The 14,423-nt window shown below is 44.9% G+C and overlaps 1 pseudogene; it reads right to left on the reverse strand.

Moving 5' to 3' along the window:
• Positions 1 to 13,377: 13,377 nt before the first annotated feature.
• Positions 13,378 to 13,784, reverse strand: LOC144682296 (ATP synthase peripheral stalk subunit F6, mitochondrial pseudogene; annotated as a pseudogene).
• Positions 13,785 to 14,423: the final 639 nt, after the last annotated feature.

Raw genomic sequence — 14,423 nt, forward strand, 5'->3', positions numbered from 1 at the left:
GCCGCAGGGCTCGGCAAAGAGTGTCGTGGAGCCTGGCAGGGAGTACTGCGTGGCCTGGCAGAGAGTGCCATGGGATCTCGGCAGTATATGTTGTGGGGCCTTGGTTGAGAGTGCTGTGGCGGCTGGATAGAGAGTGCCACATGTCCTCGGCAGAGAGTGCTGTTGGGGCTGGCAGAGTAAGCCATAGCGACTGGCAGGGAGTGCTGTGGGAGCTTGGCAGAGATTGCCACAGGGCCTTTCAGAGTGTGCCAAGCGGCTTCGGCAGCAACCTGCTGCAGGTGCTCGCCAGAGACTACCATGGGATTCGGTGCATGGAACCCTCAGGATAGAAATTAGCTTTTGGCAGTAGCATCAAAGGAGTGTTATCGCATTGACCACCTCTAATACGTGTCCGGATGGCTAAAAACCATCTCCCCCGCCAGGTCCTGTTTTCTCAACCCTCAAATAGCCAGGAGAGGACAAAGAAAACGCTTGAAAGACATTCTTAAGCTCTCCTTGAGGTGGGACAGCATTGACCTTAACGACTGGGAGGAGTTTGCTACCAATTATTCAGAATGGTGACAACTTGTCCATCGAATTGCATCACACTTTGAGTCACAACACCTGAATGATGAGGCAGAGCAGTGGCAGAGAAAGAAAGAAAAGGAAGCAAATCCCACACTCCGGTTCCCACTACCTCATGGGACATTTTGTCCCACTTGTCCAAAGATGTGGGTTGAGGATCAGCCTGTTCATTCACATAAAGACCCTTGTTTGGAACTCGTGACCATGAGTAGATGTCATCCTCGAATTGAGGAATAGCTGATGACAATGAAACGGCCTGTCCACAAATTAGTTCTATTAACTGGTGGCCAATATGATATTCCCTAATGTGTGCTTGCACCAAATTCATTTCTGTTCCCGCATGTATTTTTAAATTTAGGGAGTAATTCAAAGTCAAGGCATTTCACTGCATCACTCAGACCACAACTGGATTACTGTGCACAAAGTAGTAGCCACATTTCAAAGGTACACTTGTATATTGCTACAGGTGCAGAGAAGAGCAACAAGAATGATTCTCAAAGTAAAGACAATGAATGATGATGAAACATAAAGACAATGAATGCTGATGAAGGATTAAAGAAGTTTAAATATTCCAGTCTAGAAAGAAGAAAGCTCAGGGATGAACTATATCAAGTATTGAATTATATCAAAAATGTGAACCCAGAATTGTTCCTCCTGGTCAGTTGGGATCAGTTACACATGAGGACAGAAGTTGAAAATGATATTTAAAAGGGATTTTTGGAAAAATTGCATTTGGATTAATCCACCAGCTAGTGAAATCAAAGACATTAAGGGAATTAAAGATGCAGCTGATTGCTAGGCAGGCGGACTTAAAGTCCTAGAGGGCCATGTTCAATGTGCCAAATGGCTTTTTCCTCTTCCAGCTGTTAACGCATGAATTAATTATGGCTATTTTCACATGCACTATCTCCCACTGTTTTCACACGCTGGCAAAAGCAAAATGGACCAAATGGCTTCCTTCGGAGCTGTATCAGTCTATAAAAATCTAGCTTTTGTCACATTATTAGTTCAAGCTGTTGTCACATGCCTAATTCTCTCTAAGTGTTCTAATGCCAAAAATGCCAAAAACATCTGCAATAATGAATGAACCCTGATGAGCCCTTGCAGTCAAAATTACATGCCCCAAAGATGGAGTCACTTTATCTCTGACTGCCTCCCTCAAGGGATTGCAAGGGTGTGATTTTTTTGTCCGTGTGGAATTGATCATGTGAAGAAGGTACGCCAGGTCAGGCCAGAACTTGTTCATTGGGCTTAACTGGCCTTTCCCTGCAGGCCTTTTATCGTATGTCCATATGAATGGATTGCTTGAAGAGAAAAATGACTGCCATTCCCATAATAGCTTAGAGGAAGCATATTCTAATTTCCTTGACATTTACATTATATAGTCTACAATAAATGTATATCCCTCTTTCCTCTCTCCCTGTCAACTGCAAACAAGATTCAGGGTGGAAAATTAGCTCATTATTTCATTAATAACCAAGTCATAGAGTACATTCTTCACCACAGAGGAATCAGTTCTCAATGTAAACGACAGTCAAGCTGTAGTTCATCTTAATCCATCAGCAGATAAACACTAGCTACTCCAATATGATACAGAAGGTTACTGTTGATATTAAAATGACAGAAGCAAAACCTCAAGAATTTAAAAGATAAATAATCTTAAAAACACACACACACAATTAAATCGTACTAGCTTCCATCAAACAGCTGTCAAGGTAAACCTGAAACCACTTAATCCGAGAGTTATCATCTGATCTTCCTTTGCATGAGAATCTCCCTTAAAGGCAGCAGCAGCATGCTAATTGGATGTTGACAGTGCGTGGAGAGTTTCAGGCAGGCTTTTGAAAATCAGGCATATTCCCCTTAAGGTTTACAGTAATCATTTACATCCAACAAATAAAATAACTGTGCTCTGAACATAAAAATGCAGAACAGGCAAGTTGTTGCAGGCTAATTCGTGTCTGCAATGCACTTATGTCCAGATACTTAGTGGGTTCAACATACAAATTTATCACAGTTGGGAGATTAAACATTCAGGGTTTTACATACAGATTGTAGGCATAAAGGCACTGAAGAAGCTAACTAGGCATTAACTTCACTCAGTTACTACTGAACAATTAAGTTGTTATTGTCTAATTGACCATGTTTTAATTTGCCACTGGCAGTAAATTAAACTTTCTGATGGCACGCTAGCAATTATTCAAGCCCATAGCTTTCACAACCTGATACGAGCCACTGTGCAAGTGAGTATGGCTTGTTTTGCCCTGTCTCGAAAACTCTTGGCAAATTTCCCAGCCACAAAACTATCGTTCAACAGGAAACACCAGAGACACTCAAAACAAGCATTGCTTGAGAGCTGTCTCCAAATGGAAGTTGGCATTTTATTGTCCTGAATTTCAAAACTGGCAGCAGATGGCAAAAAAAAAATAGTGACAAAGATGCAAGTTACAACACAGGCCAGAGACTCAGAGTGAAATATTTCAGTGGGTGAATGCACTAAACTGAGATAGGAATTTCTCCTGTCACCAAAGAATCAATGCTGAGACCAGTCAGCTATCAAAAAGATTTTGGCCTTTATAGTCAATAAACCAAACCAAATTCTGAAAGAGATGCAGAGGAAGGATCTAAAGTTTGCTGTTAAAACAAACGGTCAGAATGGCAGCAAAACCACCTTCAGAATAAATAAGTGATAACATGGACTGAAAACAACTCTTTGGGGCAGAGGCCGAGACTTGTCGTAGCTATTTATGATTTGATAAAATCTATATTGATGCCCATGATAAGAAATAATGATTAAAATAAATTTTATAACTTATATAATATGTGTTTTAAGGAGAGATGGGCCAGAATGAGAGGGACAGCATGCAGAAATTCTAGATGCTTGGAATAGGAGAAGGAGGAGCACTTCTGTTCAGTAGGCTCCACCACAGGGCCATCTTTGGATGGCACCCATGCAGCTGGTAGTATGTCATGCTGGTGCTGGCCATTCATCACGCACTACCCAACTAGAGCATGATAAACACTTTGGCCTGATACCTCAAGCCACTCAAGATTCACTCAGACGCAAGATGGGATGGCAATACTGCATAACACATATACACTTGGCAAAGTAGGATCGGTTAGCCTGCAAAGCACAAGAGAGAGGAAACAATGGGACACCATCTTGCACCTCTAGGGTGGTCCCATTCAGAGCTCTTTCTTTCAAGGCCCTTGAGGGCTTGTGTGCTGGGAATGTTGGGACCACATCCAGTTCTACTTAGCCAGTTGTGGCACATTGTCCAAACTGTGGCCCTGTGCAGATTCCTTTGAGTGAAAGCTTGCTGAAAACTCTGCAGAAAGTTATTTTTGGATTCTGCAAGCAGACAATTGGGGTGCAGCCTTAGAAAAAACTATTAATTGATAAAAACGTCTTGAAATCTTTTAACGTCTATCCTTACTTACCTATGAGTGCAAGGGGTTCTCTCTCAACAACATTTTGTATTTATTTATCCCCTTTAACATTGTAAAATATCCCAAAGCCCTTCACAGGAGCATAATTCAACAAAATTTGACACCCAAGCCTTATAAGGAGACATTAGGATGGATGACTGAAAGAGGCAGGTTTCAAGGAATGTCTTAAAGGAGAAAGCGGTAAAGAGAATTCCAGAATTTAGGGCCAAGGCAGCTGAAGGTATGGCCTCCAATGGTGGAGCAATGAAAAGATGTACTAGAGGCCAGAATTAAAGAGGCATAGAGATTTCAGAGAGTTGTAGGGCTGGAGGAGATGATAGACATCGGGAGGGCCAAGGCCATTGGAGAAGTTCGAACACAAGGATGGAATTTTTAAATCCAGGGTGTTGCCAATGTAGGTTAGGGAGAACAGGGGTGATAGAAGAATGGGTCTTAGCACAAGTTAGGATACACACAGCAGAGTTTTGAATTAGCTCGAGCTTATGGGACAAGGAAGGTGGATGGGCAGAAGAGCATTGGAATAATCAAATCCAGATGTAATAAAGGCATGGATGCAACAGATGAACATAAAGAATTACTGTTTCCTTAATGTGCAATGGTTTGTGACTACTGGTGCAAAATTCTGTGAGTTAATGTTGGTTTGCCTGGATATGTGCATGATGCTCAGATCTTGAGAGAATCAAAGTTTTTCCCATGGTCCAACAGGAAAGACCCAATGCAAGGCTGGCTTTAGCTGACCATTGTCTGCTCCTCTGAACATGGCTGATGACACCTCTGCTAAGCCCCACTCTGGTGTGTGCGTCTGAGCTGGCATCCATTATAAGTGAAGTGGCAATTCACAGGGTTGAAACATTCAGTACTAGTTTCTTTCTCCTAAACTTGTGGTCCTGCTTTTAAAAAAATATCTTGCAGATAACAGCGCTGTCATGACAGAGGAATCCAAACACTACACTGAACTGATCAAAATGAAAATCCGTGTTGATGATGAATGTATAACATTATCATTGAAAAAACTAGATTGTTGTCAACTCCAAACTTTAGCATCATGCAGATATGTACAAATATTCACTTCAATCACATTCAAAGTGAGAAGAAAAGATTTTCATTCATATAGTATCTTTTACAACACCTGGGCATTCCGAAAAGCTTTACATCCAAGGATTTGTGGTTTTTTAAGTGTAGTAATGTAGGAAATGCAGCAGCCAATTTGCACAGAACAGCAAGATCTTTCAAACATGAGATAATGACCAGATAATCTGTTTTAGTGATTGGTGGAGGCATAAATATTGGCTAAGAAACTAGGGAGAATTCACCTGCTCTTCTTCAAAGCAGTGCCATTGGATCTTTTACTTCCAGCTGAGAGGACAGATGAGGAACATTGCATTCAAAAAATGGTGCCTTGGACAGTGCAACACTCCCTCAGTGCAGCACCTGGAATGTTAAGAATGTCAAAAATAGGCCCTTGTGCTTGCTCCACTAGTCAATAAAATCAGGCTGATCTTCCACCTCTAGGTGTGGTCTCACCAAAGCCCTGTAGAACTGCAGCAAGAATTTCTTACTCTTGTACTCCACTCTCCTTGCAATAAAGGCGAACATACCATTTGCCTTCCTAATTAATTACTGTACCTGCATATTGACTTTCAATGTTTTGTTTACAAGGGCACCCAATTTCTTCTGAACACCAACCATTAATAGTTTTTTAAAAATTCTGTTCTTCCTATCCTTCCTACGGAAGTGAATTAGCTCATATTTCCCTGCATTATATTGTTATGCTGGATATTGTGCTCAAAAGAGTGGGACATGAACCCATAACTTTCTGATTAAGAGGGGGGAATGATGAGCCACAGGTGACATTTAAATGGCCTACTTGTAGGTGTTTCTGTTTTTAATCTGTTGTGTGGCATCAGCAGTCTCAGCACAACAGTGCCTACATGAGTACTGCTTATATATGCACACTACAAGCAGTCACATTAATTTCCTTACCTAAATTTGCCTGATGATTATAAATTCATCAACAACCTGCATTTGAATAGCATCTTTAATGTAATAAAACTTCCAAGGAGCTTCACAGAAGCAATTAAAAGTTTGACACTGAGCCATATAAGGAGATATTTGCACGTGAATGAATGGGTGGTTAGAGAGGTAGCCTGCATGAAGTATCTTAAAGGAGGAGAGAGAGATGATGAATTGAAGAGGTTTAGGGAAGGAATAACAGAGCTCACAGCCTTGGCAGCTGAAGGTCCAGTTGCTAATGGCAGAGTATTTAAAATTGGACATGTGCAAGAGGTCAGAATTGGAGCTGTGCAGATATCTCAGTAGATTCTAGGATTGAAGGAAATTACAGAGATAGGGAGGGATGAGGACTTAGTAGGAGTTAGGTTACCATCAGAAATGTTTTGGATGAGCTCAAGTTTACAGAGAGTCCAATGTGGAAGATCAGCCAGGAGAACATTGAAGCAGTCAAGTCTAGAGTTAACAATGGCACGGATGAAGGCTTCTGCAGCCGATGATGCAGGCACAGAGATGAGTGATCTTGTGTAAGTGAAGCAGGCAGTCTTGGAGTTGGAAGGAAAGATAAAGAAAGACTTGCATTTATATAGTGCCTTTCATTACCTCAGGGCACTCAAAACACCTTTGAAATACTTTTTGAAGTGTAGTTACTGTTGTAATGTGGGAAACAAGGCAGCCACTTGCCGCACAGCAAACTCCCACAACAGTAAATATGTGACAATGACCAGGTAATCTGTTATTGTGATGTTGACTGAGGGATAAATATTACCCAGAACACCAGACATAATTCCCCTGCTCGCTTTCAAAAATAGTGCCATGGAGTCTTTTATGCCCCTTGGACAGGACAGACGGGGCCTCAGTTTAACATTTTATCCAAAAGACAGAGAGGATATATGATCAGAAGCTCAGCTCATGACCAAATAGGTTGCCAAGCTTGTAAAATGTTTGCCCCCACCTCTCAACCTTAGACAAAGGCCAGGAAGAGTTCTGGAGTCAGTGACGAGGGAACACAATTTGTGGAACCAATTCCTTACAAATTCAGTCCATTTACTATGACATAGGGCAGAACTTTTAGGTCGGTATGCGGGCACGCGCCCGACCCAATCGGCTGCGAAACTGCGCGGACGATGTCGGGCGAGCGTCCCGACGTCATCCTGCACTCGCGCGATATTTCGGTCGGCAGGTGCATGCACAAGTCGGAAGCGCCCCCGCCAACAATTAAGAGGCCAATTAGTGTAATTAAAGTTGCAAATTGTCTCCGATGTTTTGTGGTCCATCCAACCTTATGGATGCCAGCCAGCGTGAAATCGCGGTCAGGGGGCCGATCATGGTCAGCGGTCCGTTCCCCAGCTGATCCCAGGCCAGCCAATTGCCCCCACCCACTGACCTAAGCACCCCGCCCATAGTAACAGTTTAGGCAGCAGACCTTTGGTTCTTTTAGCCCACCCTTCCACAGCATTCCCTCGGTACTGAACCCCATTTGTTAACAAGTGTCTGTCTAGTTTTTGCTTGAAGCTCATTTCTCGTTCCACACGCACCTTGGCTCTTAATGTAAATTTTGCAATTAAAAGAGATTAGGATTATGCACTTTATATCCTGCATCTACTTTTGAAGTTTTGAAGTTTTGGACTGTGAGGATACTGAGGGAAAATGTCTTTCTTTTCTCACCACAACATTAATAATATGGCTATGAAAGGCTCAAATGATTTCGGATTAATTTAAGTGCTTCTCACCCATTTACCATTCTAGCGCATTAAGATTGTACGACACACAGTCCTGTTCCATTCCAAGCATTCCTTTGACATGGCAAAAAATAAAAACCAGAGGGGAGATGAAAACAATTTTTACACAGTGAGTTATCATGACCTGGAATGCACTGTCTGAAAGGGTGGTGGAAGCAGGTTTCACACCAGTAACTATCAAAAGCAAATTATATCTGAAAGGCTATGGGGAAAGATCAGGAGAGTGGGACTAATTGGGTAGCTCTTTAAAAGTGTTGGCACAGGTTGATCAGCCGAATGGCCTCTGTGCTCTGAGCCAGTTTCACTGACGAATTTACCAGCAATCTCATATGTTCTGACCCCACAGTTTTCTTCAGATTAAATAATCATTTTATTTGAGGTGTTATCCCTGGTCTTAGAGACCTGTTTCTATGCTTGATTGAAAATATATTTGATGTGTTTCAGCTTAGGCTCTAAATCATAATCTGAGCCATCACTCTCTCTAATTGAGTTTTAGTTTATTGGTTTAAAATTTCAGAATGGAGCCTAAAATAAATAAAAATGACATCCAGTTGTTGATAACTACAGTCAAGTTGAAGGTTTGAAGGTGGGTGGTCAGGTTGGGGTTGGTGGGGTGGGGAGGGTGGCAGTTGCAGACTGCAGGGTCTAGTTCTTGTCTCATCTGAGCTTGTAGCACAAACAGCCTCCTGTTGACTGCAGAGCCTCTGTATATTTCCCCTTTTTCCTACAAAATCACAAAGTGAAATGGTATTAGGGAAAACAATGAGCCAAACAGCTGTACCCGTGGAATCAGTTGTGTCTGCTGATTGTTTATCTGGGTTTCATTCCACCCCGAGGGGTTTGATTCACCCAATTTCTATCAACAGCTTATTGAGGATAAGCCTCTTGGGCCCCCTGTTGCTCTTCTTATTCCATATATGTATATCTACACATACACACACACACACACACACACACACATGTATACGTCCACATAACATAAAAGTGAAAACATGAGTCACTGTATAGCATTCTGATATTTTTACTCCATATATTGTGAGGCCTTCATCCAACATTTTGGATGTTGTTGAAGTGGGGGCGCTGGAGTGGGGTAGGCTTGTGCTTCACCGTGGTGCAAGTCAAGTGATAAATCTGTTCATGTCTTCTCGCAGCTCAGGAGTTGGTACTTTGTTCCTACACATTTTATTCCCCTTTCAAAGTAGCTAAGTTTGACTCAGTATTCTTAATAACATTGCAGAATGTAATTTACACTGTAAGTGATGATTGAAGGTAGAAGGCTTTTATTGATGGTTTCTGTGCATGGTAATATCTAAGTGCATTTTCTGTGTATAATGACTGAGTGCACTTGGTTCCTAAGTACTCATGGACACCTCAGCAACTATTTACTGTTCCTCTGCTGCCATCTTTACCATCAGGAGAAGTTAGTTGTGCAGCTGCAGCACATTGAAAGAGTGTCTGCTGGAGAATTTGTTATGACCGCTGGACTTGATAAGACATTTATGTTTTGAACTGTCTCCTTTAATTCAAGGTAAAGTGAAATGGTTGGAGAGGGGGATGTGACCTCTTATGAAATCTTCCCAGAGACAAGCCCATGTGACCTGGTTACTATGGCAAAGGGGCCCAGGTCAAACTTATTAAAAGGTGCAAGTTTTAACACCTGCACACAAAGGAGGGGGCAGCTGATCTTGCTGCATACAGATTCAGAGTCATTCAGACGGAGAGAGTTGGGGAAGAGGACCCACAATGTAATATCAGGGTTGTTTTATGTTAACCTCCTAGCCGAGTGCTGGTATGGACGGATTCCTAGTTATAAGAATCAAGGCTTATGGTGAGTTAAAGATCAAGGAGTCATCCCAGGGTGCCTTGCTCGTGGAAGTCCATTTGATTATGCTCAGAAGATTGAGTGAAGGGACTTTGTTTAAAAGGACACTGAAAGATTCACCCTGATGGGGTATGGAGAAGAGGTCATGAGGAGCTTGGGACTTTGAACACAAGACTACATTTCTATTGTGAGTGTGGTGCAATGTATAAACATGGCATGGGGTTTTTGGTTATATTAAGAATTTAATAGGGAATACCTTTTCTGTAGTTTAGTGTACTAGTTGCCTACTAAGTAATGTTTAGTTAATCCTGATTGTAGTTTTGTTACAGTAAAAGCCTTAGAATGTGAAATCTTATTTTGTGATTCATTGCATTGGAAACTCACATCACTTTTTAAAAATTATCAGTCTCTACGGGAATCATGCACAATATACCTGCCAGAGGGGACAGGAATTCACCTCTTTGAGTTGTCTCATGACTGATGAATCCAAAGAGAGTTGTGTGCAAAAGTGAGAAACATACTTTACTTTCACCTTGGTCCTAATTGATACAAGTCTCTTCATAGTTTGCTGCTAGGTTCAAGGGATCTGAGTACCTGCACTGAAACCATTCACTCACTCCATTATGAGGGAGGGAGGGTCAAGGGTGATGGAGGGAAGATCAAAGATGACTGAGGGAGGATGCAGGGCAAAGGCTTGCAGCTTCAGTGTCAGGGTGTCCAGGGACATAAATGTGACAGCTGGAAGAGTTGGCCAGAGACCTGGTCAAGGAGGATGTTGGCCAGGGTGGGGTGGGTGGAGACCATGGTGTGGTCAATGTACAAGCAATGGGTCCCCATTGGTCTGCCTTCAAAAATGTTAGGAAAGAGGGCCAAATAGACTGTGCTGACCAGATCTTTGCTGGCCTGCTGTGCGGACTTCACTTCAGGCAGACAGGATGGGTCTTGTCCACCCAGTGTTTTTGATGTTGTGGTGGAGGAGGAGGAACTGGCAGAGGATGACCCAGGGTTAGGTGCAGCAACAGCCAGAAGGACAAAAAAGGCAGCAGCAGAGGTTCAGGCAGCCCAGGATGCTGGCAGCCAGGGGGCAGTGCAGTACTGAGCAATGGCGCATAACCAAATATACCGTACGCTGAGTAACCACCTGCAAATGTCACTGAAGCAATGTCAAAAATGATCGAGGCTGTCATGGCAGTTGGTCACTGGCCTATATCAGCTCCTGCAGGAAGAGCTAAGGACCAACAGAATGGGAGGCAATCCATTGCCAGTCGTCTCAAAAGTCACCCAGCCTTGAATTTCTACACTACCGGGTTGTTCCAGGGTCCCACTGGAGGGGAGGGGTGGGGGTGGGGGGGGGGGAGTGTCATGTGGGGCATCTCCCAGTCAGCCACACATAGGGTGTTCACCAGTGCCATGTTCAAAAGATCCGGTGATTTTGTGCGATTCACAACAGACCCTGAGAGCCGGGATTTGGCTCCATAGCTGGATTTGTCCCAATGCAAGGGGTAACTGATTGCACACGTGCGGTGCTGAGAGCTCTCTAGGAACAGCCAGCAGCCTTTAGGAACAGAAAGGGCGTTTGTTCCAGCAGTGTGCAGCGGGTTTGTGAGCACCAAAAACAAACCCTGCAGGGGTGGTGCTCGTTTCCCAGGGAGCGTTCACGACTCGTACATTCTCATTCGCTCTCAGCTGCCACAGCTGTTTGCTCCCCCTCAGCAACAATGTAGAGAAGGCAGCTGGGTGACAGGGGCTGTCCACAGAAGACCTGACTCATGCCGCCTCTGCAGAAGCCACAAAGTCCAGTGAGGAAAGGTACAATGTCTCCCGTGTCTCAACAAAGGCAACAACAATAGAGGTCATTGGAGTGCTGAAGAGGAGGTTCTGCTGCCAGGACTGCTCAGGTGGAGTGCTGCAGTGCACTTCACAGAGAGTCTCACGGATCATTGCGGCCTGCTGCGCCTTACACAATCTTGCGCAGCAAAGAGGTGAGGAATTGATGGAGGAGCCAGATTCATCCTCAGACGAAGGTGAAAGGGAAGAATCAGAAGAGCCTGAGGTGATGCATGGTGCAGCTCCGGTTGCAGTGATGCCACAGTGATGGAGCGACGCACCAGACAGACCCGTGAGACCCTCATTGCATCCTGATTTCAGCAAGAATGAGGCCCCTGCAAGATCTCTTGATCTCTGCCTCAAGCAATATTGCAATTGAAGTGCCACCAGAATGAGCACACTCCCTCCAGGCCAACCTCCAGGCCCGCCACCAGGGCACCTTGAAGGGAAACAGCTGCAGGCCCTTGGCATGAACAGGCCCATATGCTTAGTCCTGTCAAAGCCACACACGTTTCTGACTTGGAAGGAGGTTGCACATGACTCAGTCACACAGGCTCCAATCCTGCCAAGGCCTGGCTAAGAACTTCTTGTGTTCATCTGCAAAATATGGATTGCCTCAGCTGCAGACACTGCTAAGAAAACACCTTCTGAGGGGTGATAAGGGGATGAGCAACATGTACTGGTTTGCCAGCAAGGTTCCAATCCCCTCACCAAACAAATGTTGACAAATATAGAAACCACCGTATGTCAAGAAGCTCAGATATGCTACTACTTCCAAGGCTCCACAATAAATAGTGTGTCCATAACTCCCACATCAACCATCATTGAGTTTCAATGAAACACCAAGCCTTTAAAAGCCCCCATCTGGTTGCAAAAGCCCTGACAACATGATCATTCAACACACATGAAGTGCTCAAAATGATATATTTGTACATAAACTTACAAGGTCATAGAATGATTGGACACCCATGCCACCTTTGTGCCATTAAAAAGTTCTACCACTACACCGCTGTGCGATCCCGATATCCACAGCTGAAGTGGAGGCAGCTTGCTGACTGTTATGCCCCATTGTCTGAGATGACCTTGGCAGCCGCCCTCCGGTGGTCCGAGGCCTAGAGGCTTCTGGCCTGTGGAGGGTCTCCTGCCCCTCCTGCAGGTGCACCCTCATCAGCCTCACCTTCTGGAGGCGATGGGGTCACTGGCAGAGGGGAGGAGGAGTGGCAGCTTACTGTTGGGGCACCCTGAGATGACACACTCGAGGTGGATTGCTGGCACCCCTCCTCCCTTTTGGTGCATGATGGCACCTCCCTGAATCCAGAAAGAGAAGGGCCACCTGAAGGGAGGTCAAGAAGCCTTGTCCCCGTCTCGCCTAGCCAACAGTGTATAGAGTCCATGGCCAGAGTGGCAGGAAGCAGGTCCGACTGCAAATTAGGCAACCATTGGGTGTTCTGCTAGACATGGCTCTCCATGCCAGTTACCAACCTCTCCACAGAGGAAGACATCTGCTCACATGCTGGAGCCATGACAGAACTCATGGCTTAGATGAATCCCTCCACCATTCGCGTGAGGCTGCCCATAGCCTCAGGCATCTCTGACGGATATTTCCCTGCCTGTTTCTGCCTCTGCAGCAGGTTTCTTGCGGCCGTTCCCAGAGCCACATCATGGAGCTCAGCATGGGCCTGGTCTCCAGCAGTCCTCTGACGGTTAAGAACCTCAGCTGTCACATCCTCCATCAGCTGCTGCGATGTGCCTATATTGTGCTCACCAGATTGTGACCCCGAACACATTCTCACCAAGGTGATTGTCTCTGCACTAGAGTAGGGTGCAGGGAAATGATGTGACAGTGCATCCTCCATGTCATCATCCTCAAAGGTGGGGTTCTGCCTTTCTGCAGACCGTGGATGACATGTCTCCTGCATGCGAGGACCTGTATTTTTATTTACTTTAATCCAATGGAATTTATTAAGTTACAACTTTACAGTCCCGGGAAACATGAACGAAGAACATTCCTTCCTTTCTTCGCTTGCTCATTTCATCAAATTTTGGCTCCTCAAATTTAAGTTCTGGAGATTTGGTGAGGTCGCCTCCCCCATAGAGCCATTGCAATTTGGCAATCTCCTCATCCATGTTTTTCAGGTATTCTGGACCGGCATCAACAGGACCACCCGCTTCCTTGCTCTTAGTGTCATAGTCATGGATCTTATCTATAAAGAGTTTTTGGATTGGGCCGAGGCTCTTGGTCATTTTAAACACCACTGCCGTGAACCTGATGTTTCGCCGGAGCACAACAGAAAGTGAAGATTGCAGGATGGTGGAAAACTGGAACAAGCATTGCAGGATCATGGTGGCCTGGCTAACCAGATCAAAGCTAACACCTCCAGCCCCAGCACAGTTCCTTTTCCCAGTGCAGTGTCATGCATGTCTCCTGCGCGCCCAGTTCTCGACACAGGTTAGAGACATCCTCACTCTGTTATGCTGACACTCGGGCCTTGCTGTCAGCAACTGATCGTCCATCCTGTTCCCCGGCCAGTTTGACCACCTCCTCCTCTGCAGGGGTCAATACGTGGAGGTCAGGGGCACTGCCACCAGTCTTTGAGCGCTCCCTGACATTATGCGCTCATTTTCCCTGCAGACAGACAGACAGAAGGAACCAGTGTCATCTCAAGAGGCAGCAAACCACTTTAAGTGCATACAGGCCTATGATAGCTGATGCCAACTCCCTTGTAAGTGTTCCACACATTCACTCTCCTGCAGCTGGTACAACTTTCACAGCTTCAACTGGCTCCCACACATTCAGCCCACATGTTCCATCTGGTGCTGGGGCCTAGAACCCAAACTCCTGCCTGGCAGACCTCTCTGCTCACACATTTACATTGCTTGGTGCCATCGTGAGTGCCATTTTGCAGTGACTACACCGTGCCACTTACCCTTGCGGAGCGCAGGAGGTCAGTGACCCTTTTGCATCATTGGACCCAGTTTCCCTCGTAGACCCCACAGCTGTTAATCTC

The sequence above is a fragment of the Cetorhinus maximus genome, chromosome 6 (genome assembly GCF_964194155.1).
Source record: "Cetorhinus maximus chromosome 6, sCetMax3.hap1.1, whole genome shotgun sequence".
NCBI classification, from domain to species: Eukaryota; Metazoa; Chordata; class Chondrichthyes; order Lamniformes; family Cetorhinidae; genus Cetorhinus; species Cetorhinus maximus.